The sequence below is a fragment of the Bos indicus genome, chromosome 5 (assembly GCF_029378745.1).
Source record: "Bos indicus isolate NIAB-ARS_2022 breed Sahiwal x Tharparkar chromosome 5, NIAB-ARS_B.indTharparkar_mat_pri_1.0, whole genome shotgun sequence".
In the NCBI taxonomy this organism is placed as follows: domain Eukaryota; kingdom Metazoa; phylum Chordata; class Mammalia; order Artiodactyla; family Bovidae; genus Bos; species Bos indicus.
Genome location: NC_091764.1, coordinates 109,438,667 through 109,464,547, shown reverse-complemented (window position 1 = coordinate 109,464,547; position 25,881 = coordinate 109,438,667). Strand labels below are relative to the sequence as shown.

Below are 25,881 nucleotides of genomic sequence, written 5' to 3'. Positions count from 1 at the left end.
CCTGCTTCCCTTCACATTTGTTTCTAATCCATTACATCCTGCCTTTCTGCTTCCCCGCCTTTTCCCGGTTCTCCTCTGGCTCCTCATCCTGCCCTTTACCCTTTTCCATCTTACCTGTCCCTCGGTGATCTGGGCCCCAGCCTGGTAGTTACAGCGCCTAAAAAGTCACATACCAGCAAGCAGAAAGGTGACAAGTTTGGGTTACTCTGGCCTGTTTGAATGAGCGCTGCCCTCCCCACACACTGCCGGGTCCTGGAATCCAGCCACACTACCCTGGGGTGTGGGGGGCGGGAGCAGTGCTGGTGGTGGCTGAGGGGGTCACCCCTCGGTGGTGCTGGTCCTGCCCCATCCTCAGCACCCTCGCACCCATGCTGCCTTCTTCATCTGAGGGTCACCTCTCGGTGTCCCATTGGACAGGCACACAGCTTCAAACCTCTTTCTTTCTCTCTCTCTCCTCTCTGGCTCTGATCCACTGTAACTCTCCCCGCAACCCCCCCACCCCCAACCAGAGCAGGTCCTCCTCCTCCAGCCCAGAGGTTTTCTGTGTCTCCTCGGGGTTCCTCAAGTTCCGGCTCCATCTGGAGCCTCACATTTGTACCCATGCCTTCTTCTGCCTCTGTTGGAGTTGATACCCACAATCCTTGACTGTTTGTTCCACCTTTCCCCTGGGATTTAACTGCCTCAAATCTGTTTTCTGGGCTGGCTTCACCCTTACCTCCTGAGACCTGGATCACTGACCCTGGTGCCTCCCGGTACACCCACCTCCTTCCTTCTTCCCAGGACTCTCAGCGCTGCCTGCCCCTGCCTTTTTAATACTGGCCCATTTCTCACCCTACAAACACCAGTTGTTTCTTATCCTGTTCCCAAAAGGCATACAGTTCTCATACTTTCTCTGTCTCTCTCTTTTGCCCTTTCTGCCTCTTTTCTGTTTGTGAGCACTGTTGATCTGAGATGACCTTGGAAGTGCCAAAAGAAATTCTCTTCCAGATTTCCTACCACCTCCACTTCCATACCATCTTCTAATTAAATATCTTCCATTAAACACACACACAATACTTAGTTTGACTAACCTGTTTCGCTTGTTAATTAATGTGGCAAAAAATATTTGAATTTCTCTTTGCAAAATCTGCCAAAATCTCAGCTGTTACGGGATTATTCTAGGTTCCTAGAGGATGATCTGGGGAACTAACCAGCATTTTCTAACACCATTTCTCTGAGAAATACATTGCAAATTCTGTATGATCAGCTAAAAACAATTACTTGAACCTTGGAAGGCGCGTGACAAAAGTACGGTTCTTCCAGGTTTCTTCCTGCTAACCAGGACTAGAATTCAAATCTTCTAGCCGATCATCCAGTCGGATTACACTGCTTCTCACTTCTCCAGTTGCCGTTTCTACCCCTTTGCCTGCACACCCGGACGTGGTTGCTCCTCGATTCAGTCCAGGAGCCCAGCTGGAGCCGCAGTGAGGCAGAACCATTATCCTGTCACTTTAGCTGTCTCTACATCTGAGTCCAGGTCCCTCCCCAAGTACTGGCACAGCCCTCCTTTCTCAGTAGAGAGCTACCTTCCATAGGGTACTATTCCCAGAGAGGACTGTAAGTCAGGCTAATTTTAACATTTTAAGATCGTGGAAAGTGAGTTGTATTAGTAGTCAGGAAAGTTGGCTGTCCCTTAGAAAAGACTTAATCTCTTGCATGTGTATTTCATCTGTGAGGAGGGGCTTAACTCATGGTCCCTGAACCCTATAGCTTCACCTTTAGAGTATGACCAGCTTTAATGTTCTAAAATGTAAATTCAATCATGTCATTCACCTGCTCAAAATTCTATGACTCTCCCTTGATCATGAAAGTCCATTGAGTCTTAACTCAAGCCACAGTTTGGCTCCCACCTGCCTTCCCAGCCTCACCTGCGATCCCCACCCCCACCTCATCCAACCAGTGACTCCTTCCCTCCCGTCAAACTGGTTCACTCACCCCCGGATCTTCTTGCTCCTCCCTTTTGATCCTGCCCTTTCAATTGCTTACAAAGACAGCTCAACTTCTCAGATCACTCAAAACTCACCTCCTTCCTAAAGCTTTCCTGAAACACCCCTGCTTAGGGGTATTTGTCTAGGTACTCTGGAGAAACTACAGTGTGTATGACTCACTAGTCAACCACTTCCTTGGGTCATCATTCTATTATTTATTTTGAAGTGCTACTTAAATCTTTCGCTGTAGTTGGGGGTGTCTTTTCTTCTCATCCAGATTAGACTTGAGTATGTGGGGGTAATCCTTCCTAATACACAGAAACTAAATGATTGATTATTTAATGATGACATAAAACCGTAAAAAAAAATTAGAACTTCTTAAAATGCCTGATGTTGATTTACTTACCTTTCCTTCATTCCTTCCTCTGCCTTTTAGCTTTCTCCCTCCTGGAACTCATTCACTCAAAGGTCATGCCTTTCTCAATCAGTCATATCTTCAGGGGATTGATTGACTCCAGGACCCCCAGGATATCAAAAGTCACTGGAGTCCCTTTTATAAAGTGGCATAGAGTGGTCAGCCCATATCCGCAGTTACCCGCAGTCATGGATTCAACCAACCAAGGATGGATCCATCTTCAGCTTGGCTTTTCTCCTGAGCCCCAGGGTCATTTCCCCCAAATGCCAGTTGGATGTTGAATCTCACCATGTTAAAAGGAAGGTGGGAAACTAGCTCTGGATTTTTTCTTTGTAAGTCACACACCTTACTGACTTTGTATTTCCTTTAATGGAACAATCATAGTTCCAGACCACCAGGTTCACCCTCAACTCTCTGCTTTTGTCCTGGCTAGTCATAACCACAGTCGTGTGGGTTCTGCCTCCATGAAGTCTCTTGTATTCCCCGTTCTTTTTGACACCCTCAGTCTCCACCCCAATCGAGGTTCTTTCATCTCTCTAGTTGAGAAGCTTCCTAACTGGTTCTCTTTCTTCTGGTTTATCTCCTCCTCTGTCTCTCCATTGTGGCTGGATTAATCTTCTTAGAAGTGTGCGTCAGTTCTGAGAAGGTAAATTTAATGTGTTCTTAAACCCAGTATATCCACCAGATTATTATTTCAACATGTGTTATCAGTATTAAAAATATCCATGAGATGGTCTACATGCATTTTTCTTCATGGCAGTTCTTTGGAATCTGTGTGTGCATTTTACAGTTAACCGCAGGCATCTCTGTTAGGACCCACCATCTCAGTGCTGCATGGGGCACTCGTGGGTGGTAGGTGCTGTGTTGGACAGACAGGTCTGTAGGTACCCACATGCCCAGGACTCACCCTGAGCACTCTGACCCTCTGGACCCCGGTCTGGACCCATCCGCATCCTCCTGCCTGCACCCTCCTCCAGGCAGGCCTCCCTGAACACTCTCAGTTCAGTTCAGTTCAGTTCAGTCGCTCAGTCGTGTCCGATGCTTTGCGACCCCATGAATCACAGCACACCAGGCCTCCCTGTCTATCACCAACTCTCGGAGTTCACCCAGACTCACGTCCATCGAGTCAGTGATGCCATCCAGCCATCTCATCCTCTGTCGTCCCCTTCTCCTCCTGCCCCCAATCCCTCCCAGCATCAGAGTCTTTTCCAATGAGTCAACTCTTTGCATGAGGTGGCCAAAGTACTGGAGTTTCAGCTTTAGCATCATTCCTTCCAAAGAAATCCCAGGGCTGATCTTCTTCAGAATGGACTGGTTGGATCTCCTTGCAGTCCAAGGGACTCTCAAGAGTCTTCTCCAACACCACAGTTCAAAAGCATCAATTCTTCGGCGCTCAGCCTTCTTCACAGTCCAACTCTCACTCTAGCCTAGTGCTTAATCTCCCAATTCACCTCTTTTATTTATGTTTGGTTTTACCAAGAAAATCCCAGCTCTTTCCTCAGGAATAGCTCTTGGACTGTTCTCCTTGGAGCAGGCTACAAATAACTGGTCTATATGAGTGTTGATGAAATAAATGTATTAATATTACTAATATCTTCACAGAAAACGCTACTCTTTGAACATAGTTTTTTACAATGTAGAAATTTTTTAAATTGAGATATAGTTGGTGTGCAATATTGTATAGGTTGCAGGTGTACAGCATCGTGGCTTACAATTTTTAAAAGTTATACTGCATTGATAGTTACTATAAAATAGTGGCTCTGTTCCCCCTCCTGTACAATATATCCTCATAGCTTATTTATAACATATTTTTAACCATGAAGAACACTGGGGAATTCCCTGACAGTCCAGAGGTTAGGACTCTGCACTTTCACTGCCAGGGACCCAGGTTCAGTCCCTGGTCAGGGAATTAAGATCCCATAAGCTGCAAGTCGCAGCCAAAAAACAAAACAAAACAGAGAGGGAGAAGAAAGTTGGTGATCAAAGTTTGTAGATTTTTTTTAATAATTTTATTTATTTTTCACTGTGCTGGGCCTTTCTTGCCGCACAGGCTTTCTCTAGTTGCGGCGAGCAGGGACTACCCTCTTGTTGCAGTACAATGGCTTCTCAGTGCAGTGGCTTCTCTTGTTGCAGAACATAGGCTCTCAGGCACATGGGCTCGGGCACATGGGCTCAGTAGCTGTAGCTCCTGGACTCTAGAGCACAGACTCGGTAGCTATGGCACCCGGACTTAGTTGCTCCACGGTGTGTGGGACTGCAAGGGGATCCAACCAGTTCATCCTAAAGGAAATCAGTCCTGAATATTCATTGGAAGGACTGATGCTGAAGCTGAAACTCCAATACTTTGGCCACCTGATTCAAAGAACTGACTCATTGGAAAAGACCCTGATACTGGGAAAGATTGAAGACGGAAGGAGAAGGGGACAACAGAGGATGAGATGGTTGGATGGTATTACCGACTCAATGAACATGAGTTTGAGTAAACTCCGGGAGTTGGTGATGGACAGGGAGACCTGGAGTGCTGCAGTCCATGAGATTGCAAAGAGTCAGACACAACTGAGTTACTGAACTGAACTGAACTGAATTGTGTGGGACACAACTGAAGCGACTGAGCATAGTAAGGCTGGTAAGCTATTACCGCTAGGAAACCCCAGCCTGAGGCTTGAAACCTTCGGGCCAGCAGGGAGGCCCGGAGCAGCCCGCCCGGCTGCAGTCCCCAGAGGAAGGCTCTGTCTGCTCTGGCTCAAACCAGCTGGCACCAGAGCTGGAGGCTGCGTCCTTGGCGTGGTTCTGACACCACATGCAGCCTTTAAGGAGATTACTGCAATGTTAGTTAACCCAGTTCTCAGCCGCTAGACGGGGCAAGGGGGTGTCCCTTCTGCTCATGTCTGTGGTTCAGGACTCGGAACCTCACCAGATTTTACTGCCTGCTGAAACTTCTTCAGTCCTCTTCTAGAAACTGTACCCAAGAATCAGCTTCTGTGCTGCCTCCGGGCGACTTGGTTTCTGTTGTTCTGTTCAGAAATTCCTTCTCGAATTCCTGGCATGTCCACCTCTGGCCTATCTCATTGTGGCATCTCCCCTTGTTCTTGACACCAGGTCAAATAGCTTTGTAGCATCTCAGTTCTCCGAGCCATTCAGAAGCTGGTGAGTCTTAATGAGTTCTTCCGTTAATCTCTTTTCAAAGGGCCTCCAATCCTTAATTTCTTTAACTTTCCTTTTTAATTATTTTAGCTCCTTGTGTCATTCCTCTGGTCTCAGACCCTCCCTACTCAGTTTACAGGTCACATTATTTTGGTTGACAGAGTGCCCGGGGTTCTGTACACCTGGCCTCAGACTCCCTCGCTGGGCCAGTTATGTCCCTCCTATTGGGTCCACATGACGTAGAAATAACTGTTTGGGTAGAAAACTCAGTCTCTCGCCTCGAGGGTTTTCTAATGCAATTGATAAGGTTTATCTGTGCAGTACAGCACAGAAGTATGCTGTGAGATGTTCAAGTCATGAAGGGCTGCGAAGTCATGCAGCCCACGTGCTCCTTTGGAGAGGAGTTCCGAGTGGAATCTAGTGTGAGCTGGAGGGCTTGGGGAGGCCACCTTGACTTGGTGAGAAACACAGCTGGATATCTGCATTCATAGCTTCAAATCTATTTGTTTTTACATTTTTTTTTTAACATTTGGCTGCACTTCAGGGCTTGAGGAATCTTAATAGTTCCCTGACCAGGAATCGAACCCTCATACTCAGCAGTGAAAGCATAGAGTCCTAACCACAGGACCACTGGGGAATTCCCATAGCTTAAACTTTGGAATAAAATTCTCTTGATGTCAAAGCCAATTAAGATGGAATAATTTTTTTAACTTAGAGTGATAGTTAGTAGAGAAAGCACTTGTAGTAGGCAAGTGTGGCGTTTTTGGATTCAGAAGGCCTGGGACTCAGGCTGTAATTTTAGTCCCAGCTGAACCAGCTGCTTTAGAATCAGCTGCCCTGTGAGCTTGTTTCTCACACTACATTTTCTCAGATACTCAATAGGAATCATACAGACTCCTGCTTAGCTCCATGACTGATACATGGAGCAAAGGAGAAAATTGTTTAAACCATAAACTGTCACATTCATAGGAAGAATATTAATTTCATTATTTTTAATCCTGTTCAACACAAAAGTGGTGTACTTCCTTAAAAATGTGTAGTTCCAATTTATCTAGACAGGTCCCAAGTCAGATCACTCTTACATGCATGAGCCCATTCGTTTAATGTATACAACATATCTCAAGTACCCATCACCTTGAATAAGAAGATGCAAAGTCGGAGGGTAAAGAGGGTCTTAGTTGCCATCACCGTAAAAACCATTTATCGATGTGCTCTGGATTTCTTGATCTGAGTGTGTTTTTTAAAGAGGAATATATAGAGGGGTGGGAAAAGATGGGAGGTAGGAAGGAGGTTCAAGAGGCGGGGATATGTGTATACCTATGGCTAATTCATGTTGATGTGTGGTGGAAGCCAAACCAATATTGTGAAGCAATTATTCTTCAATTAAAAATAAATGAATTTTTTAAAAACTTAAAATATAAAAAAAGAAAGCAAAAAAAAAAAAACAAAGGAACATGGAAGTTAGCTTCTCTTGCTTATTATCTTTATTTTTAGGAATAAAGAGTAAACATGTATATAGTATAGAGTAACTTTAAACAATTACAGTGAACACTGTTCATTTTATTACTATACAACATCAGATTATTATTTTGTTTAAGCTAACATCATTCTTAAACAACAACAAAAAAAATCTGCTTTTCTTGAATATGACTGTGAGATGAACATCATTTCCTAATTTGACTGCTCCAGGCACTTAGTCAATAAATGTTTTTTAAGCAGCTGCTATGTCCTAAGCAAGGTTGTAAGAGTTGAGCACATAGAAATGCCTAAAGCGTCAAACCTGTTATGTTTACGGTGTCATTATTTTTTAAATTAACAAGCCTCCCTTCCCTTCCCTCACTCCAGAGCCAAGAAAGAAGAGCCTGTGAAATGGTGGCTTTTGTTTGGCTGACAAGTCTAAAGGGATTGGGAGCTCCAGAGGGAGAGACTGGCTGGTGAAGGGGAGAAGGCCCTGTGGTGACCGCAGTTAGGTTGTGTAGACTCAGAGGTGATTATGCTGCTAGGGTTAGTCATGCCAAAGAGTGAGAGCTTCCTGGTAAAACACAGAGAGAGCAGCCGGTAACTTGAGTTCCATCCTGCGCCACCAAAACACAAGCTAATATGATGGCCTTGGAAAGCAAGTGTTCTCAAGGCACATACATCCCTGCTCGGCTAACAGCCTGAGTTAACAGGCTTCCCAGTCAATGGGGGAAACACATCTCTCCTGGGACAGTGCCGTGGCCAGGAACTCTGCAAGTGTCTCTAAGGACTCCAGGTCCCTGGGATGTGCCTTTGGAAACCCAGCCTCCAGCCAGGCTTGGCCTCCAGCTAGAGGCTTAGTGGTCAGCTGTGAAGAACAAATGGACACCAGCAATTCCTTCCCAGGGACCCGAGTGTCCATGTGCACCCCCGTCACGCGTGGCACAGAGTGGCATTTCTCGTTGGCCAAGTAAACACACCCAGTTCATTTTGTCAGTGTTTATGTGTTTGTTTATTTAAAGCAGGACCCAGATGTATATTGAGATTCTTCATTTTGTATTCTCAGCACCTAGAGCAGCATGAAGTGTGGGAGTAAAATCAAATCAAACAGAAGCAGTCACGTGCTGAAGGCCTTTTCTGCTCCGGGCACAGCACCAGGCTCTTGATTCACATTTACGAAGTTCCATAAACCAGGGTCTGAGCACTTTGGCAGGGACAGTGTAGACAAGAAGGCAAACGGATACACTGACGTTCTCAGTTTTAAGTGTCAGTGCAGAGTGGTGCAAACTAGCATGGACACACGAGGTCTCCTTGGATGAGGGGGCGCTGGTGGAGCCTGTTAAGTGGAGGCGCGGCCCAGAGGCTATAGCAGCACCCTGGGCTGGAGCCTGGAGGCTTGAGGCTGGTGGCTACCCCGAGACCCAGGAAGCAAGAAGGCTTTGTGATGAAGCCACTGAGAGGTTTTGAGCGAGAGAATCACATGAACTGATCTCTCTTTTAGAAAGACTTCTTAGAGTCCTGTTGAAGCTCTTAGCCAAGGTTCTTCTTGGGATTGCACATAAAAAAACAAATGAAAACAGAAGTGGCTTCACCAGTGCTCAGAGCTGTGGTGCCCTGTCCCTTGATCTGGTAAGCAAGCTTATACTGTAGCAACCAGGACAGCGGTAGCTTTGGGCGAGTCATCCATCACACAGCTAGTTATGCTGAGCTAATGGACGTCAAAAGTTCCAGACTTTTTTTCTTTTTTTTGGCACATTTAAACGTATTTTAAATGTTGAAAAGATAGCATAGAGTTGCATCATAGTTATAAAAATTACTTACAGAATTAAAAGATTTGTATTGCCTTCTAAATGCAGAGAACATTCTGTATAATATAAAATTAAATTTAAAAATGAATCCAAGCTTGAAAGATGAAGTCATTTACCTAATTTTAAAATGCAAACATGAAGACCCCTGAACTATAAACCTTCATTCCAACTGCACTAATAATGGAAAATACAAAAAGCATAGCATTTCCAAGGAACCACAGACATTTCAACCATAATTATTTTCTGTTATAACAATTGTTCCTGTTTAATCTTTAGAGAACTTTCTCTTTTTAAGACAGTTTAAAAATGTTTTCAGGCACTACGATTTGTGACAATTGGAACAGTCTTCTAATGGGTCCTCGGTATTCAGAGATTCAAGCCCAGTGCACTTCAACCGCCAAACTTTTAAGTAAACTGTCAGGCCAAGGGTCCCTCCAGCTATGTTTTTGGAATCGACTTTCAGAACCTGATTACCCAATTCACCATTTACCTGCTGGAAGATGACCCTCTCAGCCTACACTCCACAGGCTCTGCTTTTGGCAAAGATGCCAGTTACTATCATGTGGAGACCACGAGGAAGTTTCAGAAAAGTGTTTTCAAATACAACCTAGAGGAAGCGGCTTATGAGATTGCTGTATCATTGCTGCTGGAGAAAAAAAATCGTGTTAAATGTGCTTCTTGGCTCCTCCAAAGACATCATGAGTCTTCAGTCTCATCCACGCAGCATCCTTCCTTGAGGACCCTGGTCAGCGTCCTCCCTAACTGTGCTGCCAGCCCCCACTCACCCAGACCTCACTCCAGCCCCCGACTGGCCAGCCCACCCCTCAGCTGGTGCTGAGGGCAGAGAACCAGTGTCACCTCTCTGACTGCTGTTCCCCTGGCCTCGAATTTGGCTCGCATCTTTTTTTTTTAATAAAAAAGCAGGTTTTGGGGGAGTTTTTTAGTCTGTCTTGGGCTACATCAGGTCTTTCTTTAAAAAAACAAAACCTTTATTTATGACTGCGCTGGGTCTTCATTGCTGTGTGCGGTCTTTCTCTACTTGAGGTGAGCAGGGGCTGCTCTTTGCTGCGGTGCACAGGTCTCTCTTTGCGGTGGCTTCTTTTGTTGAGGAGCACAGGCTCTAGGCGCTCAGGCTCAATAGTTGTGGCCCACAAGCTTAGTTGCCCCACAGCACATGGAATCTTCCCGAACCATGGATTGAACCTGCATCTCCTGCATTGCAGGAGGATTCTTTACAGCTGCACCGCTGGGGATGCCCTCCTTGTGTTTCTACGCTCTGTGAAACCATCTTTCTCCTTCAAGACCCATCTTACAGGTGGTATCTCTGGGCTTCCTCCCAGTCCTTGCTCTGCTGTATACATGTGCATTAGAGCCTCGTTTGACTGTACACAGTGCCTAGGGAGTATTCACTGTCCCTGGAACACTGTTGCAATCCACATCCCTCCAGTGGGTAGGTGGTTGGTGCCTGACTCTGCAAGAACAAAGGGATGCCTGCACACATATCTGTCTTTCCTTCAGCTAATCCATCAGCTGGTGTTTCTAAAGCATCTGCTCATCATGTGCAAGGCACTTGGACTTGACAAGAGATTTTTTAAATCTTTTTGTTTAATACAACAGAGTTTTTTTGTTTTTGTTTTGAGTGTTGTTATTTACTATGAGAATACCAAAGATGTAAGAGACATGGCTTCTAATCTCAAGAGACATTCGGCCAGATTTCCCTGGTGCTTCCGATGCTGGGAACATAGGTTCAATCCCTGGTCAGGAAACTAAGATCCCAGGTGCCATGGGACTTGGCCAAAAAAAAAAGAAGAAACAGGCAAATAAGCAAGAGATTGCTGTTAAAAAAGAGAGGGACAATTCAACCTTCAGAGGGAGGTGCAACTTTGCTCCATGCTGCTGCTGCTGCTAAGTCGCTTCAGTCGTGTCCAACCCTGTGCAACACCCAGACGGCAGCCCACCAGGCTCCTCCGTCCCTGGGATTCTCCAGGCAAGAACACTGGAGTGGGTTGCCATTTTCTTCTCCAATGTATCCATGCATGCTAAGTCACTTCAGTTGTGTCCAACTCTGTGCGACCCTGTGGACAACAGCCCACCAGGCTCCTCCATCCACAGGATTCTCCTGACAAGAATACTGGGGTGGGTTGCCATTTCCTTCTCCCTTTGCTCCATGAAACAAATGTAAATAATGTCTGCAAATTCCTATTAAGGAAGAAAGTGGGAGAGGGATGACCCCAGACAAAGAGCTGGTGTGTCTTTTTTGCTTTTTCCCCACAAATAAACAAACTTTAATAGATATTATTTTGTATTTATATAGCACCTTCTTCAAGAACCTTCAGTGCTTTACAGACATTTTATCTAATTAATCCCACAACAACCCTGTGAGGTAGGTACTACTCCCATTTTACAAGATAAGGAGATTGAAGCACAGAGAGGTTAAGTGACTTGCCCAAGATCTCACAGTTAAATGCACTACGTGACCCTGGGTGGGTCTCGTCATCACCTTGCTGAATCTGTTTCCCTATCTGGTGGAATTAATGCTTTGATTTCTGTGATGGCTGAGGGTTCTCAGGGTCATGGGGTGCCTGGAAGGGTGACGTGATTGTAGTTCAGGGCTGTTGAGGAAAGTTCCAGGCCAGTCCTAGCTGAACTTGAATGTGGGTGAGGTCAGGAGAGCCAGAGAGGAGGCATAAAGGCATAGGAGATAAACACCAGGACAGGCCAGGGCAGGTTGGCCGGCGCTTGAGAGGTGGACGGGACCAGGCTCCCAGGGTGGGGTGTTTGTTAGGACGATTGGGAAATGGCCAGGGGAGGCCACCTCGGGCCAGGAAGGACTCAGGGGAGAAGCGCTGGAGTCACTGGGGCTATTTTAGGATACTTGCAAAAGGCAGCACGAGGTGCTAGGTCCAAGATTAGCTTTGCAGCCACAGGAAGACAGAGCCACGGCCGGAGAGCAGCTTCAAAGACAGAATCAGGAAGTTGCTGGGCTCTCCAGTCTGCAGAAGGTGAGTCAATGGCACCTTTGGGTCTTAGTCTGAGACTGAATAAACAGGCTACTGACAGGCTCTGACACCTCGAGGCGACAATGGCCCCACCCCAGCAGCCCTTGGAGTTGAGAAGCACAAGCTGGAATCAAGATTGCAGGGAGAAACATCAATAACCTCAGATATGCAGGTGACACCACCCTTATAGCAGAAAGTGAAGAACTGAAGAGCCTCTTGATGAAAGTGAAAGAGGAGAGTGAAAAAGTTGGCTTAAAACTCAACATTCAGAAAACTAAGATCATGGCATCTGGTCCTACCACTTCATGGCAAATAGATGGGGAAACAGTGACAGACTTTATTTTTTGGGTTCCAAAATCACTGCAGATGGTGACTGAAGCCATGAAATTAAAAGATGCTAGCTCCTTGGAAGAAAAGTTATGACCAACCTAGACAGCAAATTAAAAAGCATAGACATTACTTTGCCGACAAAGGTCCATCTAGTCAAAGCTATGGTTTTTCCAGTAGTCATGTATGGATGTGAGAGATGGACTATAAAGAAAGCTGAGCACCGAAGAATGGATGCTTTTGAACTGTGGTGTTGAAGAAGACTTTTGAGGGTCCCTTGGCTGCAAGGAGACCAAACCAGTCCATCCTTAGAGAAATCAGTCCTGAATATTCATTGTAAGGACTGATGCTGAAGCTGAAACTCCAATACTTTTCGAAGAACTGACTCATTGGAAAAGACCCTGATGCTAGGAAAGATTGAGGGAGGGAGGAGAAGGGGACGACAGAGGATGAGATGGTTGGATGGCATCACTGACTCTATGGACATGAGTTTAACTCCAGGAGTTGGTGATGGACAGGGAGGCCTAGCATGCTGCAGTCCATAGGGTTGCAAAGAGTAAGACACGACTGAGCTGAACTGAACTGAACACACCACTACACTGTAGAAGGGAACTGCTACCCACCCCAGTATTCTGGCCTGGAGAATTCCATGGACAGAGGAACCTGGCAGGTTGTAGTCCATGGGGTTGCCAAGAGTCGAACACGACTGAGAGACTTTTGCTTTACTACACGATGCACTTAGCGGGCTGCTGCCACCGAGAACAGCCTAGACTCACTTCTCCTTTTTTAATAGGACTTAATAGTAGTGTGGGTTTTTTGTTTTGTTTTGCTTTTTTGGCCGCTCCATGCAGCTTGTGAGATCTTATTTCCCAAGCCAAGGAATGAACCTACGCCCCCGCATCCCCACATTGGAAGCCACTGAGAGCCCCAACTTGTAAGCTCTGGACCCCCAGGGATGTTCTAGTGTGTTTAAAAATCCTTTTGGGCATGAAACTTTCAAGTTTTATCTTAACCAAAAACTTGGATGTTTTGCTCCCGTTTCCTGAGAAATTAAAAAGTATATTAAATCAATGGTGTCCAGATTTATGTATCTGGAGGAGTGTGAACACTGGTTTTATGTAGATTTGAAATTAGATTGTATTACAATGCCACTCCAAATACTGTTGCCCTCAGGAAGGGCATCTGGGTGGTTCATGGACAGAGGTGAAATGAAGAAAAGTGATCTACTTCAAACAAAATGTGGAAAACAGAAGGTCTAAATTGGGACTTCCCTGGTGGTCTAGTGGCTAAGACTCCATGCTCCCAGTGCAAGGGATCCAGGTTCCGTCCCTGGTCAGGGAACTAGATCCCACATGCCACAACTAAAAAAGATCCATATGCCACAGCTAAGATCCCGTGCAGCCAAATAAATAAATGATATATATTTTTTAAAAGAATAGATTACTTTATACCAGTGAATTTCTAATCTCGAGACAAGCACACACACCCGTGCTCACAACCTGAGAGTACCAGCTGCATCACAGGAAGCTGGGCCTGCCGCGATGTTCCGAGTGATAGAAAGAAAGGCAGCGAGAGGCCCCCGAACCTATTGCATCAAGTCAAGTCGGAAGATGCCAGAAACTGAGGGAGAGTCCACGAAAAAGTGAGCAGCGCGTGCTTTGGGAGGAAAGGAAGGGGAAAGCCACCGTCAGCACGAGCCTTGGTGTCACAGAGGGCAACCCTCCCCGATGGACAGATAAGCGCGCTGTGGGCTGAGCCGCCCTTGGTGCTGTGTCCTGGCCCAGGAGATAGGGAGGTCCCGCTTTGCTCCTGGTTTGCAGGAGGCGCCCTGTTTCCCCTTTACCCCTTATCTCTTACTGAAGCCAGAGCTGAAAGGGAAGAATAGAGTTTCAGGTCAACTGATTTTCTGTTCCCCTGGGACTCAGAAGCACTGTCTGAAACCCAGCCTCTGGTCCCCAGGGACACACCTTGGTGGGATTCAAGAATTAGAGCGTAACTGAAGGCATTGTGAGAAATCTGGGGTTATCTTACATACACTATGGTGTGTAAAACAGCCCTTCCAGGAGACAGGGCAAAACTTCTGTACAGCTCAGGGAGTTCAGTTCAGGGTCTGTGATGACCTAGAGGGGTGAATGGGATGGGGGGTGGAGGGAAGTCCAAGAGGGAGGGGATATATATATATATATATATATATATACACATATAGCTGATTCACTTCATTGTACAGCAGAAACAGATTATTATAAGGCAATTTTACTTCAATAAAAAAAAGGATTTGGGGATATCCTTCACTGAGTACAAGACTGGGACTGACTGACCAGGAGCCATGTGGTCCAGCTCAGTTCAACTCAATTCATTCTCCTCGAAAGACATAGAAGCACCTACTATATGCTAGGAACTGTGTTAATATAAGAGACACACAGGTATCTCAGAAATGAGTGCTGGCCTCCGACAGTCTGGAGAGTCTGGAGAAGACCAGTAGGAAATTCAAGTGGACTGTGCAGCTTCTTGGTCCTCAGGGGAGTGCAGGCAGGATTTCCGGAGATGAGTCTAGAAGGTTATACTGGGTGCCAGAGGAGGAGGCAAGGTGAGGCCCTCTCTGCCCTTCTGGCTCCTCTGGGTTTTTTTAGAATCAGCCAGAAGAGCAGCTAGCCCAGCCCCTCCCTAATGGTTCAGCCTGCGAGGTGTGAAGGTTGGATCCCAGGGGCCCCCATCAAACAGGAAATGGCTTGCAAGTGAGTTAGCCATTGTCTGCTCCAGCCTGCACTATCTGCTGAGTCCCTCACTCCTGAGTTTCCTTGTTCATTTTCCTGTTGGCTTCCCTGAATTTTTAGGAGAGTTCCCTTGGCAGATTCTCACTAGTCCCCAGCTGCGTTAGGAGGGGGCGGGAGGGGAGCTGGTGCTTTTCCACAGCTGGGCCAGGGGGGAATGACCAGCAATGGGAGGCCAGGCCTTTGCTGGCAGCTGGACTCAGCACCAGTGGTACAGTACCGCAGGGGCACCAGCCTAGAAAGGTTCACAGTCTCATAGGGAATGGATGCTCCCTGATGGATGGAGAGACAGCCACTGGGGAGGGGGCTGAAGGCCCACCCCAGCTGCCTCCGTGGGGCTGGTCCCTTAGAAAACGGCAGCGAGGCCGAGTCTACGTCACTCAATTTATTTGTTCAAGGAGGTGGAACCAACAACACCAGCCCTTTACTTTTTATTTTATTTTTTGGCCACACTGCAATGCAGATGGGATCTTTGTTCCCCAACCAGGGATCAAACCCATGCCCCCTCAGTAACAGTGTAGAGTCCTAACCACTGGCCCACCAGAGAGGTTGCCTAGCTCTGTTTATTCAGTGTTCTGCTTTTCTAATCTTTTACTGTAAGCAAGTATTACTTTATAATAAATTTTTAAATCACCCCAAATTTAAGTGTTTTGTAAATCGGAATTTGTGAGGGTGAGTTACATGTGTATTAGAAGGGTCTGCATATCACCTGGTGTGTCTGTATTTTATATCTTTAATCGATAGCCTTAATTTTCAGAGTTGACAATGTCAGTGGGTACCATGCAGATGTGTGAGTGCAGCCAGGGAAGACTGCCCGTGGCTCTGAGCCCAAGAATCGGTGGAGACTGGCTGCCCTCTGCGTCTGGGGTCCAGCCTGCACCCGTGCTGTGAGCCGTGTGCAGCCCAGCCTCCCTGCCTCGTTGCCCGGCTGCAGACTTGCGGCCTGAGCTGATGCTGCGAGGCCGGATCCCTCCTCGCTGTCCATTCACCACCCAGCGGCAGCAGTGTGTCCCGCCGCCGCCCTCCCCATGCGTGCTCAGCGGTGGGACTGCCAGCGTCTGGCTGCCGTGCAGGCAGAACAGGTGTGTCCTCGCACCTTTCCTGTGGGTGAGGTGAGTCTGACTTAAGAACGAAGTTGCTGGGACCGCTGAGGAAATGAGGTGTGAGGACCAGACCCGGAGGAGTCAGACAGACCTGGTGTCCAGCGAACCCAGGTGTTTAACAGGCTGTGGGGTCACAGGTCAGCCGAGGCCTGAGGGCTCCCCGCTAGGCAACGTGGTCTTCTTTCCTGTCTGAGTTCCCTGTGAAAGAATGGGGCCTTGATGAAGCCGGGCGACTGTTTTTCAGATCTGAGTTGCTTAATAACGTCCTTGGCTCTGTGGAGGCTTTTCCTGACATATCTTGTCTCCCTCACATTTTATTGTTAGTCTGGCCTGACTTTGCAAGAAAATGGATTGTCTTTGATGATTAGACTCTAAAAGTTTGTCCAGTAGGCGGCTAGAACCAAGAGGCAGTGTGGTTTGGGCAAAGAGCAACAGAATGGGAAGACAGACTCTGGGATTGGTGGCCCCTTCCCCAGTATTTTATTATGAAAAATTTCAAACACACAGAAAAATTGTAAGAATTGTACAGTGAACATGTATATACTTGCCATGTATGTGTATTCTACAACTAACATTTCCTTCTGTTTGCTTTATCACTTACCTACCCAGCCAGCTGTCCGTCTAGACACACAGCACTTGATCTTATTTTCTGATATATTTGAGATAACAGTCCGTCTCACCTCTAAACACTTGTACGAATATATGGATAACTGAAGTCATTTATGGTTCTTTCTATTTAGGTAAAACTCACCTATAGTGAAATAAACAAATTACCTACAGCATTGAGATGGTTGGATGGCATCACTGACTCTGTGGACATGAATTTGAGTAAGCTCCAGGAGTTGATGATGGACAGGGAAGCCTGGCGTGCTACAGTCCATGAGGTCGCAAAGAGTTGGACACAACTGAACGACTGAACTGACTGACCTACAGTGTTCTAACCAAGGAGCTTCGACAAAGGCTTACACCTCTGTAACCCAACCTTTTTTTTAAATCAAAGATTTTTTTTTTTAATGTGGACCATTTTTTAAGTCTTCATTGAATTCGTTACAATATTGCTTCTGTTTTATGTTTTAGTTTTTTGGCCTCAGGCAGTGTGGGATCTTAGTTCCCCAACCAGGGATTGAACCCACATTGCCTGCTTTGGAAGGCGAAGTCTTAACCACTGGACCACCAGGTGAGTCTGTCTGTTTTCTTTCACTGATCTATTTGATTTTCCCTATGTCTAGGCCCAGATTTTCTTCACACTGATTGTGTAAGTGGTCCATTCAGTGACGTCCTGGCCTCGTCCCCCCATCCCCACGGTGAGTCACTGTGCCTCCCTGACGTGGGAGGCCACGTCCTTGGTGCCTAGACTGCACTCTATTTTTGATCAGCATTTCTCTGTTGATTCTACAACGTGCTTGTTTTGAGAGAAGCTTTATTGACTTGAGGATCTGCCTGAATTCCCAATCTCTCTGTAACTCTGGAGTCTTGTTTCTGTCTCATAATCTCAGAAGAGTGGGCCCCATCATTTCGAGTTGACCAGAATTCGCTGGTGTCTCTGGCAGGAATGTCTTATAATCAGAGACACCTGACAGCAGCCATGACAATGGGGTGTCCTGTAAAGAGGGTACCATATACTTTACCTTCCAAACCAGGGCACTTTGGAGATTGAAAGAGGTCATTATTTACAAGGATGCCAGGACCCCGGTGTAAACCACGCCTGCCCCAGGGCGCATGGCAGCCCTGTCAACACACCGCTCAGGATTCAGCCGGATACACTCCTTCAACAGTCATTGTTCAAAGGTCTAAGGGCCAAGAGAGATTCTAAGACGATAAACCTAAACCGTGATTTCTGCCCTAAGAAACCTGCAGTGTCACTGGGAAAGCAAACAACAGACAGGGAAGGATGTGAGTGCCACGGCTGGTGCTCACACAGGGTTCCTTGTGAGGAGGTGGGAATCCCAGGACTCAAGCTGGGCCCCAGAAGGTTGGGGGTGGCAGAGGGTATGTTGCAGAAAGCTTTCAGGTACCAGGTGAGCAACTGAGGTAATGAACGCGACAATGTTACTCACAAGCTGGGTTCGCATAGCCTAAGTCATCAGAAATGGGGCTCTTGCCTGGAAGGAAAAGAGGTAGTGCTGTCCAATCCACGTGGCCAGGAGAAGCGAGAGCAGCTCCTGGGAGCTGAGCACGGGACTGCTCTTGCTTTGGCTTCCTTGAAGGCCCATTTGCAGCTGCGCCTGGGATGGGAGGGCCACACTCCCCTGGATGACCGCATCTGGCCAATTCTGGCGCCCCGAGAGGGAATTCCAGCCCTGGGCTCTGCAGCTCCCCTTCTCTCTCCTGCCTACACCTTCCTCTGTGTCTCATGAGCCCCGCCCCCATTCCCACATGAGCGGTGGCTCTTGTCACTTCCCAACTGGAGGGGCCACCACGGCCCACCAGCGTGCCCTCTGGCCTGCAGAGAGGGTTTCTAAACATAACCCATCCCCTCTCTGCCCTGCCCACTGTGCTCACAGGTCGCTTCCGTAGCTAAGTACCCGGGGCCCTGGGACCAGGTGCGCTGCTGTTCCTCTGATCTCATCCACGTGGTCACCCCCAGCCGCTCACGACCGCCCACCTTCCTAGCGCGCTTCACATTGCTTCACCTTCCCCCTCACCCCGGGCCCTGGTCCTCTCTGTCCCCTCCTCTCCCCCATCCACCCTCCTTGACTGGCCCTGGAGGCCAGCCCCCGACCTCCCCGCCTCCTTCCTCCAGGTTCCAGGGACACGAGTGTCCACAGCACCTGGGAGCGTCCGTCTCCCGTGAGACCAGACTTCTCGACTGACACTTTGGACCAGGCCCTTCTTCGCTATGTCTCCAGGACCACAAAGTGACATTGTCCCCATCGAGAACCACCAACTCCGACATTGGCTCCTTTGGGTCAGAAAGCCTGTCTGTACTGTTAACATCCCTAGGGCTTCTCCTGGTGCATCAGAGAGCGTAGATGGTTGATAAACACACGCACAATGAATGATGGGGAAAATGAACCACTGTTCTCTTGATTTTGCTGTCAGGACAGTCAGATGGTAAAACCTCTGGGTAAGACAACTTAGCATTATCTATAAAATCACAATTAATATGCCCTGTGGTCCAGTGATTTTTCTGTAGGAATTTCTTCTGCAGCTTTACTCATACGTGTGTAAAATGATCAACGTTCCAGGTTATGCACTGAAGCTTTGTTTTAATAACAAAAGACAGGATGTCTTACGGCCCGTCTGTGGGACACATCAACTAAATCGTGGCCCTTCATACCACGGAATGTAAGACAGCTGCCACTAGAAGGAGAAACCCTCCATGTACTGACTTGAAAGATGTATTATGGAACTTTGAAGAGCAAAATGCAGAGTGGACTATTTGTACTTAATTGTATCTATATAAAGAAACACTGTTTCCATCGTCTCCCCATCTATTTGCCATGAAGTGATGGACCGGATGCCATGATCTTAGTTTTTTGAATGTTGATTCTTAAGCCAGCTTTTTCACACTGTTTCACTTTCATCCAGACTCTTTAGTTCCTCTTGGCTTTCTGCCATAAGGGTGGTGTCATCTGCATATCTGAGGTTATTGATGTTTCTCCCAGTGATCTTGATTCCAGCTTGTACTTCATTCACCAGCCCTGCATTTCCCATGATGTACTCTGCATGTAAGTTAAAAAAGCAGGGTGACAATATACAGCCTTGACGAACTCCCAGTCCATTGTTTCATGTTTGGTTCTGTTGCTTCTTGACCTGCATACAGATTTCTCAGGAGGCAGATCAGGTGGTCGGGTGTTCCCATCTCTTTTAAGAATTTCCCACAGTTTGTTGTGATCCACACAGTCAAAGGCTTTGGCATAGTCAATAAAGCAGAAGTACATGTTTTTCTAGGATTCTCTTGCTTTTGCTATGATCCAATGGATGTTGGCAATTTGATCTCTGGTTGCTCTGCCTTTTCTAAATCCAACTTGAACATCTGGAAGTTCACGGTTCATGTACTGTTGAAGCGTGGCTTAGAGAATTTTGAGCATTACTTTTCTGGTGTGTAAGATGAGGGCAATTGTGCAGTAGTTTGAACATTCTTTGGCATTGCCTTTCTTTGGGATTGGAATGAAAACTCACCTTTTCCAGTCCTGGGGCCACTGCTGAGTTTTTCAAATTTGCTGGCATGTTGAATGCATCACTTTAACAGCATCATCTTTTAGGATTTGAAATAGCTTAGCTGGAATTCCATCACCTCCACTAGCTTTGTTCATGGTGATGCCTCCTAAGGCTCACTTGACTTTGCATTCTGGGATGTCTGACTCTAGGAGAGTGATAACACCATTGTGGTTATCTGGGTCATTAAGATCTTTTATGAATAGTTCTTCTGTGTATTCATGCCGCCTCTTCTTAATATCTTCTGCTTCTGTTCAGTCTATACCATTTCTGTCCTTTATTGTGCCCATCTTTGCATGAAATGTTCCCTTGGTATCTCTAATTTTCTTGAAGAGATCTCTAGTCTTTCCCATTCTATTATTTCCCTCTATTTCTTTGCATTGATCACTTAGGAAGACTTCTTACATCTCCTTGCTATTCTCTGGAACTCTGCATTCAAATGGTTATATCTTTCCTCTTCTCCTTTGCCTTTAGCTTCTCTTCTTTTCTCAGCTATTTGTAAGGTCTCCTCAGACAACCATTTTGCCAAAATCACTGCAGATGGTGACTGCAGCCATAAAATTAAAAGACGCTTGCTCCTTGGAAGAAAAGCTATACCCAACCTAGATAGCATATTAAAAAGCAGAGACATTACTTTTCCAACAAAAGTCTGTATAGTCAAAGCTATGGTTTTTCCAGCAGTCACGTATGGATGTGAGAGTTGTACTATAAAGGAAGCTGACCGCAGAAGAATGGATGCTTTTGAAATGTGGTGTTGGAGAAGACCCTTGAGAGTCCCTTGGAGAGCAAGGAAAGCCAACCAGTCCATCCTGAAGGAAATCAGTCCTGAATATTCATTGGAAGGACTGATGCTAAAGCTGAAACTCCAATACTTTGGCCACCTGATGCAAAGAACTGACTCATTGCAAACGACCCTGATACTTGGAAAGATTGAAGGTGGGCGGAGAAGGGGACGACAGAGGATGAGATGGTTGGATGGCATCACCGCCTTGATGGACATGAGTTTGAGCAAGCTCCAGGAGATGGTGAAGGACAGGGAAGCCTGGTGTGCTGCAGTCCATGGGGTCACAAAGAGTCAGACACGACTGAGCAACTGAACTGAACTGAAAGAAACTGGAAAAACACACCAGGCGCTGGTACGAGTAGCCACACGTGGGGGAGGGGGTGGGAATGGGATGGGTCTGGGCAGAACAAGAGCAAGAAGTGGAGGAAGATTTTTCATTGAGTTCCTATTTGTGCTTTCCGATTTTTAAACCTTATATATGTATTGCCTACTTGAAATAATTCTGTTTTGGCTGTGCTGCATGGCTTTTGGAATTTTAGTTCCTTGACCAAGATTCAAACCCATGCCCCGTGCAGTGGAAGCATGGAGTCATAACCACTGGACCTGCAGGGAAGTCCCAAAATAATTATTTTTATAAGGCAGAAAATTGTAATGAAATTTACATGTAATAAAATGTGCACAATTCTAATAATTGGTTAGTTCAATAAAATCTTATTATAATAGTTACTGCTGCAAAGAAGAGTTCTCTATTAAAATATAGAAAAACCTTTTTCACATCCCTGCCCATTCACATCCCATATAAAAATACTGGGTATTTCTAGTTTTAATAAAGTGCCCTCTAAAAAAAGTTTCTGGGCAACACATGTCTCTCTAGTCCAGTGTAACAGTCAGTAGTTTTTCCCCAGTTATACCTGCAAGAAGCCGCTCCCTAATGTTTACTGAGACACAGCCAAGGATGCTCTGAGGGGCATGAAATGAATAGGATACACCCCCATTTCTGAGCTGTTTATATCCCAGGGCGAATCCCCTGCCTGGATCCTTCACAGTGTTTGGATCTTTGTCATCTCTTACTCTGAGCCCTGACTCTTTAAAAATTTTTACTGGAGTCTAGTTGATTTACGATGTTGTGTTGGTTTCTGCTGTACACCAGAGTGAATCAGTTCTGCATATATTAATACGTATGTCCACTCTGTTTTAGATTCTTTTCTCATGTAGGTTATCACAGTGTTGAGCCAGGGTTCCCAGTGCTCCACAGCAGGTCCTTATTAGTTATCAGAGCCGCTCTCTGAAATAGCTCCACCTCCTCCTCCCTCTCCGGTCCCTCACCTCCTCCTTCTTCTCCAGTCCCTCACGTCACGCTCTCTGATTTTCTCACAAATATATATCCATTTGATCATTGTTCATCTTCTCCAGCTAGTATAGCACCTGCCCCATAGCAGACTTTCGATAACTATCTGGTGAACAAAGAAATAAATGAGTTGAGAAAGGAGATCTGAGCCTCCCCTGTTCTAGAGGATGTTGTCGACAGTACAGAGGCCAAATATGGTCAAGAAGAATCAGGGACTGTCTGTGTGAGTCCTTGGATGGGGATGGCTGGAGAGTCATAAAGATGATGGATCCGAGGTCTCCCTGGTACCTCAGTGGGTTAAAAATAATCCCTAAGCAGCTAACAGGACACCAGTGGGGGGACAGACCTGAATTCTGCACAAAGATAATCAAGTGGAGTGAAAAACCCAAGCCAGGGACTTCCCTGGTGGTCTGCTGGTTAAGAATCAGCCTCCCCACTTGGGGAACACAGGTTCAGTTCTTGGTTGAGGGACTAAGATCCCACATGCCTCGGGGTAACCTAAACCTAAGCACCACAACTAGAGAAAGCCAATGCGGCAACGAGGACCCAGCACAGCCACAAAGCAAACAAACAACAGCAACAAAAAAAAAACCCAGCCAGAGCCCCAGTATTATTGTTCAGCCGCTAAGCCATGTCCAGCTCTGCAACCCCATGGACAGCAGCACGCCAAGCTTCTCTGTCCTTCACCGTCTCCCAGAGACCACCCCACCTTGAGATGCCTTCATCCCTGGCCTGTACCCCCACTTTGGAGGCAAAACAGCTGGGGGTCCAGGACATGGCCCTTGGCCCTGGGCCTCACTGGGGGGTCCGCAGCTGTTCCCTGTTTCTGTCCCTGATTCTACTAGTGGTGCTCCCCTCGCTAGGTGGTTGTGAGAGTTATATGAATTAATACTTGAGAGGACCTTAGAGTTGTGCCTGGAATATGATGAGCACTTAATCGATGTTACTTGTGGTCGTTTTGTCCTTGGATTCTCTGTCTCCTTCTCCAGCTCATTTTCCAGCTCCCCGGAGGTGACTCAGCTTGGCCTGTTCACCTTCTTTCCTCTGTGCATTTTATCACATGATCCTTCTGAGCTGCATCCAGCATAGGCAGTGAGCTCTGAGTCCTTCCTGCTTTTCCCCCCGAGCTCCAGCCCCAGTCCCAGTCCCCCCAGACCCTGACTCGGTGGCCCTGTCAGCACCAGCATCAACACTCCTGATTCCAGTTTGTTGTCTCTGGAAGGTGGGCTCTTTGATGTCTCCCCAGACTTTGATGTCTAAATAGCTGATGAGTCCTTCACTTGTCTGCACCCTGCCTGCCCTGGTGCTCCCCTGAATTGGTGTTCTCACCACGCACCAGGACAAAGCTGTAACTCCTGCTTCCTCTCCTCTGCACCTCACCACCAATTAATCACAAATTGTACAATAAATCTCACACGACCTTCTTCTGCTCTCAGAGGCCTCTGGGGTCTCCTCCTGTCCAATCTACTAACTCCAAGCTCCCGGAAGCTTGTGAAGCTTTCCTGAATCCAGCTCCCAACAATTCCTCTGCCAGCTCAGCCTCTTCAAGCTCTAGCTCTTTTTCACATCACTCAGCTCAAATGGCTGTTGACCAGCCTCCACTATTTATTTATTTATTTTGGCTGCATGTGGTATCTTAGTTCCCGGACAAGGGATCAAATCTGGACCCTCATGCCCCATGAACTGGAGGGCAGAGTCTTAACCACCGGACCAGAGGGGAAGTTCTCCCACCTCCCTACCGAAATCCCAAACCCTATTCGCCCTCAAAGCCCAGTGTATGCGACACCTCCTCCAGGAGGCCCTTCCTGACTTATTGACCCTCTTAAGCTCTTTCACACTTTCTACCACTTTTATTCCACTTCTCACTTAGTGCTTCGTGTTGTAATTGTTCTTCATTTCCCCGGCCTGGCCCTCCTGACAGATCACAGACTTTGTGGGCAGGGCCCTATTCGGTGTACATCTGTGCATCCGACAGTTCACGTAGTAGATTCTTCATACACGTGAACGAACAAGTAAAATCATAGTATTTTGAACCCAGTTCTGTGTGTAATTTTCCCAAAAAATCTGATGGTAGCAACGGCTGCCATCCAGTCATAATGTAAACCAGAAAGTACACTTTAGAGGATAATTTAATTTCCTTGGCTCATTAAATCCCATAATTTGGGAAGTGGCTTCAGGGATGTGGTCATTTTCCTTTTCAGCCCCAAACCCAGACCATTAGCTCATGAAGAGTCAACATGTGGGAATGTTTATCAGCTTCTAAATGCCAGCACAGACGTGTTGCTGCTGCTAACAGCCGGTCAGTTAGCAGACACAGTCCTTCACGCGCCCAGACGCTTGCACGGGAAGAGAGAAACGCAAAACACATTTAAGGTGTCCTCACTGCCACCTGATTACAATACAAAGTCAGCACCCTCAAAAAAATTAAAAAATCAATAAGGCTAGCAAGTTCCCCAGCGGCCTCGTGAGTAGGATTCTTCTGGTGCTCTCACTGCCGGGGCCTGGGTTCCATCCCTGGGCGAGGAACTGAGATCCCACAAGTTGTTGCAGCCAAAATAAAAACAGAGAGGGCTAGTGTGTATGGTAATGGTAATGGTATGGTAATGGTAATGTCAGAGGAATTTAGAGAAAATAAGGATAAAAATAATACCATTTGAGTGCTTAGTATTTGTCAACTTACTATCGTTATTTCGTAGGGTTTCCCCCCATATCTTATGAGCTAAGTATTAATATTCTAATTTTACAAATAAAGAAACCAAGGTTACAGGTTAGGTGATTTTTCTCAAGGTCTAGAAACATAAATAAAAAGATTGTTGTCTACCAGTTGGGTTTAAACACACTCTGCTTCCATCCTGGCTCAGCTCCCTGGAGCACCCTCTGAAACTGAACCGCTGTTTTGCAGAAAGTTCAATAGTTCTTAAGCAATGTTGCTCCTGACTTCCCTATGGCACTGAGGGCCTCCACCAAGTGTCTCAACAACCTGCCCTCCAGCCCGAGGGCCAAGCACTTCCTACTTTGAACTCTGGGCAGAAGGGAACATCTCAGACCCCACTTCCTTTTACCAATTCCACTGTGTCTCAGTTAAATGTTTTTGATGGTAAGTAGCTGAAAGACATAAGCAAGCAAAAAAAGAGAAAGCTTGTTATAAGGATGTGAAGAAATGTCACCAGACCCCAGGTGTCACATCTGGTCAAGCTTCCCAAGGGCTGGGGCCTGGGCCTGGGAGGTGCTGGCCCCCATTCTTCCCTAGGTGTTGGTTCGGGTCCCCTGCTGGCACAGGCAGCGGATGCTGCCCTGCGTTCCCAAGTTCAAAGTCATCAGCTGCTGTGGAAGAGATTCACTAGTGCCTAGGAACCCTGACTTCAGATTTACAGGCGAGAAAGCCGGCGGCTCCCCGTGTCAAGTGTCCAGGGAGTTCAGGGTCCTTTGCACACACGTGGCCCTTGCGGTCCTTCCCTATGTGGGGGGCATTTGGGGAGAGGGTCTTGAAAAAATCAAATCCAACCAAATGGACCTACTGCAGTCTACCTTGCCCACCCACCTCACCCTAGAGAAATCCCCACCTTCCTTCCAATCCCAGCTCAAGAGCCATGATT

The 25,881-nt window shown here is 46.8% G+C and overlaps 1 long non-coding RNA gene across 2 annotated transcripts; it reads left to right on the top strand.

Moving 5' to 3' along the window:
- The first annotated feature begins 11,712 nt into the window (after nucleotides 1-11,712).
- LOC139183235 (uncharacterized) lies at nucleotides 11,713-21,659 on the top strand. Of its 2 annotated transcripts, none has more exons than XR_011566813.1 (4): nucleotides 11,713-11,794; nucleotides 16,733-16,964; nucleotides 17,070-17,169; nucleotides 18,736-21,659. It is a non-coding gene; the product is annotated as an uncharacterized lncRNA (long non-coding RNA). The 2 variants fall into 2 exon arrangements; XR_011566812.1 differs by having other exon boundaries at nucleotides 11,721-13,760.
- Nucleotides 21,660-25,881: the final 4,222 nt, after the last annotated feature.